The sequence below is a fragment of the Phyllostomus hastatus genome, unplaced genomic scaffold (genome assembly GCF_019186645.2).
Source record: "Phyllostomus hastatus isolate PE091 unplaced genomic scaffold, TTU_PhHast_1.1 phas_scaffold_755, whole genome shotgun sequence".
Lineage (NCBI taxonomy): Eukaryota > Metazoa > Chordata > Mammalia > Chiroptera > Phyllostomidae > Phyllostomus > Phyllostomus hastatus.
In genome coordinates, this window is record NW_025334039.1 from 4,173,150 (window position 1) to 4,179,606 (window position 6,457).

The 6,457-nt window shown below is 48.9% G+C and overlaps 1 long non-coding RNA gene across 1 annotated transcript; it reads right to left on the reverse strand.

Annotated features, from left to right (window-relative positions):
- Window positions 1–3,022: 3,022 nt before the first annotated feature.
- LOC123810678 lies at window positions 3,023–4,420 on the reverse strand. Its single transcript, XR_006784287.1, has 3 exons — window positions 4,235–4,420; window positions 3,608–3,781; window positions 3,023–3,171 (listed from the first exon to the last, which is right to left on the reverse strand). It is a non-coding gene; the product is annotated as an uncharacterized LOC123810678 (long non-coding RNA).
- Between the last annotated feature and the right edge of the window lie 2,037 nt (window positions 4,421–6,457).

Here is a 6,457-nt window from a genome sequence, read left to right on the forward strand (position 1 = left end):
CCCTAAGTACCACGTGGCCATGCAGTAAGGCCCAGATGGATGCTTTGCATAGAGTGAGTCTATGTCACAGCTGAGCAACACTGAGTTTGGGGGAAGCTACCACTTTTATAGCAAGCAGCAAGCCCACCTGCAATGTGTCCTAAAGGAAGATATTATTGCATCCCTCAAGGGTGCTCACTGCAAACACAGCTCTGAGACTCGGCCCAGGTAAAGAGAAGTCAGGGACTTGCATTCATGAAACACTCAGCAAGACATGCAGAGGTATAATGATTCCCAGACTTTCCCCCTCTGCAGAGAAACACAGTATGAAGTTTAGAAAATGCATTAAGGGTGGCTCTTCCAATGAAAAAGTCAGTTTCTCTAGAAGTCACCCCTAATCCTCCCAATGTGATTTGTACCTGCCTTCCTGGGGAGCCAAACACAATCTTCTGACTGAGCTGTAATAGTCGGTCTACTTATCCCCCCATGGCCACCTCTACCCTCCACACAGTCAGCCCCATGAGTGTTCAGGCTATGTCTTCAAATCTACGGTGCTTGAGATCACCTAACACAGTATTGGGGACAGACCACGTGCCCAGTACTGTCTGTTGAAACAATTAGTGATTTAGAGTATCTTGTTTGAACAGGGGCTCCTAAGCCTTGGATAACCCTATTCTTTCAATTATATCAGAATGTAGCAAATTAGCACTGTTGCCCCCTGCCCGCCCCCCGCCCCCCACAACCCTATAAGGATACCCGGCTGGAAAGATGCAGCATGCTTTTAGAGACCACTTGAAGGCTTTTGAACCCTCTCTCGAAAGCCACCCCACTAGCCAAACGCACAACATCTGCTCTGCTGATCTCTGCTGACTGTGCCAGGTTGAAAAGATGACTAGAAACAGGGAGAGGCCAGCTGGACAGGAAGGACAGCCAGCTGCTGCCGTCTTTATGACCAGCCCTGGTCATTTCCAACTGGGAGAAGCTGAGCGTTTTCAGGAACGCCTGTTTGGAGCAGCTGATTTTATACACGTTAAAAGATCATCTGGTTATTTTTCCAAGGAGCCAAAAAATAAAAATAAAAAGCAACTTGCGGGCTGGGGTGAAGGACCTCGTTGCCTGCAGAGTTTCTTTCCATGCAACTGCATCATTTCAGCCTTGGGATCCGATTCTATTAAATGCTTCCAGTGTCACGTTCCAGAGAAAGAGGATTGTTTCAAGCTGGCCCTCCTGGCCCTCCACAGCCAATCATTCTCCCAGGGCGTGACCCAGGGCCCTTTCCCCTCCCAGCAATATCTGCCCTCCCAATCTCACTAGGAAATCCAGGCCAGCTGGTGGTTTCCAGCTCCTTTCTCTGCTCCGATAAGGAATATCCCAGCATGCCACAGGGCCCCACTCTGCCAGCTCCCAGGCTGCAGTGCCAAGCGGAATAATAATAGTTGCCATGTGGGACTGTCCTGACACCCTCAAAAAGGAAGAGCAAACACAATCGCTTACCAAAAATACTCACGTGCCTCACAACCTGAGATTTCTCATTCCCAGGCCGGCCTCCCAGATATACACAATTCCCACTCACTTTCAATAAAGGGGACGTTAGGTGAATGGTCTTTCAGGCCAAGTCCTTCATTGTTCCTCTGATATCAGTGTTTTATTTTTATAATCGTGATGGATCTGGTGTCACCTCATTGTGATAGGAGGGGACCCAGTTGCTAGAGAATAAGGAGCACGGATTTAGAATCAAAAGGCAATGAGTTTTCATCTCTTTTTATGCTCCTACCAGTGGGGAGACTCTGGCCAAGACGCCTTAGTGTTTCTGAGCCTCAGTGTTGTCACTGTAAAGAGAACCAATAATATGTACCCCGGCCTGTGGTGGGAATTAAATAACTCCTGAAATGTACTTAATAAATGTTGGTTCCTTTCTCTCATGCTCTGGGACTTGATAAGGGTCGGACATACTGGAGCCTAGACAGCATCCCCAAACCTAGGAAGGTCCATCGTGGCGTTGAATTTAGAATGGGAAAAGATAGCCCTCGGAATGGAAGAAAGTAGTTGCAGACTGTGATAAGGAACTAGTATCTGGAACCTGTTAAGCATTCTCTAACAATGTAAAACGGGACAAAGGACCTGAATAGAGGTTTCTCCAAAGAAGATAGAACCAAAGGCCCATAAACACATGAAAAGATGTTCGGCATCACATGGAAATGCAAATCAAAACCAGAAGACATCACTTTACTACCACTAGGATGGCTACAATCAAAAAGACAGATGACAAGCGGTGTTGGTGAGGACATGAAGACAGCGAAACCCTCATTTGCTGCTGGCGGGAGTGGAAAATGATGCAGCTGCTCTGGAAAACAGTTTGGCGCTTCCTCAGAATGACCCAGCAATTCCATCCCGGGAAATACCCAAGAGAAATGAAGACACATGTTCCCTCAAAAACTTGGTAACAAATGATTGGAGCAGCATTATTCACAATAACCAAAAAGTAGAAACAACTCAAATGTCCCTCAGTTGATGGAAATGTGGTATATCTATACAATGGAATAGTATTCGGCCATGAAAAGGAATGAAGTACTGATACATGCTACAATGTAGATGAACCTGGAGAACATTATGATTCCATTTACATGAAATGACCACCATAGGCAAAGCTACAGAGACAGAAAATAGACTACTGGGCACCTAGGGCTCCAAGAGCAGGGAGAGAGGATACTAATGGGTATGAATTTCTTTCGGGCGTGATAAAAATGTTCTAAAATTAGACAGTGGTGATGGATGCACAACTCTATGAATACACTAAAAGTCACTAACATGTGCATTTTAAACAGATGAACTTTATGATATAAAATTGTTTCTCACTAAAACTATTTTTCAAGAGTAGAACTCACTCAGTGGGATCAGAACCTGGTTCACAAACAGTGAGACCAGAACCACTGTCCAGAGAAAGATTTGCCATTTCTAAAACCCGGGAAAACTACCTTAGTTCCATCTGAATTGGACCGTAGATGACAACCAGGTCCTGGACCATGTTTGTAAGAAAGAGCGGAGTCTCCAGACTGGTAGCAGGTACAGGGAGAAGGCACCGCCCTGTGCAGCGTCTGCTCAGGTGGGTCAGCCACGCATGCGCCCCAGTGGTCCACAGCCAAGTGGAGGCACACAGCCCCGACTCTGCGAGATCGCCAACCCCGCCCATTGCTGCAGAGAAACAGGAGAAGACCCTAATCATAATTTTTACTTTGGCATTAGAAGGCACGTTGTCAAGGCAAAATGAATGAAGTAATTGTATTTCAAAGTTTGCTAGCTCAATTAAACATTTTAAGTGCTGGAGGACTCCATTTGTACTCTTGCCCCGATCCCTGAATATCGGGGCAAACCATCCACTACACACATGGGTGGCTGAGCTGGAACCACCCCCCAGGGTGTGAGTCCCACCTGCCGCTACCCCGTGCAAGCAGCATCCCTGGGTGGAGTCACCGAGCCCCCCCAGCCCCTAGACTTTAGGGATAACCTCCAAACTTGTCTTCCCACTTCCTTTTTCTGCCACCCCCACCCTGCTCTGTTCTCCACCATCCGCTCAGGAGAACCTTTAAAACATGAGCCAGATGTGGCATTTTTGCTCTTTGTTTCTTACTCAGCAGAGCAAATGAGTGGAGATGCCACATTCAGGTAGGTCCCTTGAAGCTCTGGTCCAGCAGGTGACTCAGGTACAGCTTTTGGCCTTGAAGCGCACCACACAGCTTTATTCCTCTCACCCCAGCGTTCACACCTCGTTGGCTACAGGCAGGTGAAGAGCCGCCCCACCCTCCTGCATGAATGAAAAAGGATGACACATGAGTTTGCTCTCTAACAAAAACCCCGATAGATTGCTAATGCCTGCGGACAGCCCTCCCCAGGCTCAGTGGACAGATCATGGTTCATTAGCGATGTCTGCCAGGTGCCTGTAAGGGAGACCTGTGGAGTGCCCACCTCTTTTTCTTTTTATCAACCTCCAGGGGAAGGCCAAAGCTTCCCATGAAAGGGGAAGGAAGTCTCACCCAGATCGAGTGCTCGCAGGACTGCTGAGGCAGGTAAGAGGTGGAGGCAGAGACAGCTCCCCTCCATGGGGTGGGCATGTCCTCTGTTTCCTTAGTAACTGAGGAAATCAGATAACCCCCTCTGCCAGGGGGCATTCAGCCTCTCAGAGGACAAAGTGGGGTGAGGGGGAGACAAGGCCTGGGTGGCTCTGGGAAAGTGAGCAAAGAGAATGCTCCAGACTCACCTCCCAGCTGGCCGGTCAGACAGAAGCCAGAGAAGACAAGGGCCAAAGCTCCAATGGCCAATCACTGTCCCTGCCACACGTGTCCTTGCACACACATCCCTGGGACCCTGGGCAGCAGGGCGGTGGGCAGCTGGCTGGGGACTCAGGCAACTATGAGGACTGCAGTCCCTGTCACCTCCCCTCTGCCATAGCCTTGTCAGTGAGGAAAGGTCTAATGGAAAGACATGGGCATCTGTTTCAGGGGACAGCATCTGAACACGTGTTTCTTACGTATGCAAATCCTCCAGAAAAACAGGGTGTATGACCTACGAGCTGGAGAAACCCTTGTTATGCAAGAGTCCAACCAAAGACAAACAAAAACAAAACAAAACAAACAAAAAAAAACTTGGAGCCACAATGAACCATCGGTTGGCCCTGAATTTGCAAAGCAGCTTCTGTTTTGCTGGTTGGTTGGTTTGCTCTTTGCCTTTTGAAAACAAAAACAACAGCAAGAAGGCTGAACGGCCAGAACCTCGATGCTATCTAACGGCATTGGACCTGCTCCTGCAGCCTCCCCACGCGTCTGTGTCTGAGTAAAAATAAAATAGGAAAGTGTTATCTGGGGTAGAGAGGAAGGCAGGCAACCCCATTATCACTGCAGCAGATTAGAGAGACTGCAAGAGCAGGCCCCGTGGAAGCAGACAGGATGTCCACACTTCAGCCGGGAGGGAAGAGGGTCAGGAAGGCCTTGACTGGGAGGAAAGAGTCGGACACCACGGTGTGGGCTCTGCTGAAAACAGGGAGCAGAAAGGGGTCATGGGTGCTGGGCTAGAAGAGGAAGGGGTAAAACTGGCCCAAAATTCTGAGGCAACTGTGTTGCCACCTTACTTCCAGCCAACCCCAGTAGCTCCGTTTCCCTGCCCTGTCTCTGCCTCGCTCATACGTGATCATTGTTATTGAAAGTAATCATGCTGCGGGTGGTCTGTTAAAAAAGATGTTGTCGCTTCCTCGGAGATACAATGGCTTTCCTTATTTAGAAAAAAAATACGCAGGAACGCATCAAGGGAATTTAACTCAGGAGACCCCATAGAAAGACCTCTTTGAGTTTCAACCTGGGGCCTTCCGGCTTCAACAGATTTCTGGGAGTCCTGAGGGCAGTTCGCCGAGAATTTTCATAAGGTTTTGGCAAGACGTTGCTTTCCTTCCATCAGGCATTTCCTACCTTGTGAAAGGAAAAATTCTGAGCTTCTGTGTTTAGAAACAATACAAAAAAGCCCAAGGCACTTTACATGAGAAAGGCAGAAAGAGCCAGAAAATGCTCTTAAAGAGGCACCTGGACTCTGGGGGTCAGTCCGTCAGCAGGGTGTGCTGACCAGGGTGAGGGGTGGGGGCTTCCCCTCGCCCAGCCCAAGCTGAGCCCGGGCACAGGCAGAACCAGGCACAGCCAGAGCCAGAGCGGCTGAAGGCTGGGCCCCTGAGGCCTCCCAGCAGATTCCCGTCACTCAGCAGAAATGCATGGTGTGCTTCCTATAAGCAAGGCATTATGCTCGTGGTGGGGAAAGAGGAGTTCTGTGAGACAAGGGCTCCATTCTCAGAAATACTCAGAAATAACTATAGGAAACGGAAAAGTGGGGTAGGAGTCATAAAAGAGGTTTAGACCAAGTGCTTGGGACTGAGTTAGTTAAGCCGTGCATAAATGTCTAGTGGAAGTAACCCAAAAAGACTGCATGGAGGAGGTGGCCGTTGAGTTCGGTGTGGAAGAAGCAGCTCCTTGGATTGGGTGTTACTCAGAAATGAAGCAGTCAGAGGAGGCCATAAGGAACGGGAGCTCTGGAGCCGGGAAGCCTGGGTTCCAATGCAGACGGCACCTCCGATCGACTCCGTGAGAACGCTGAACGAGTTTACTTCGGTTTCTGAGTCTCAGACTTTCTCATCGGTGAACTGAGGCCACTAGTATCGACCTCTCAGGGAGAGTTTAAAGGACTGGATGAGGTAACTAATGAAAAATAAGCTTAAAAAATGAGCAATGAGGTCATTAAGGCAATAAATGAAAACCTCTTGATATAGAAAGCACTCAAGAAATGTTACGCCATCGTTCTTTTTCTTTTTAAAGACGGGCATTTTGAGGGCCGTAAAGGACAGCTGACAGGAAGTCTTGACTGGACCTTGGGGACACGCTGGGTCAGGCGGACGGCACGGGAAGCGGGGATCTGCTGCCAGGAGCTCCGTGCAGAATGAGATGGC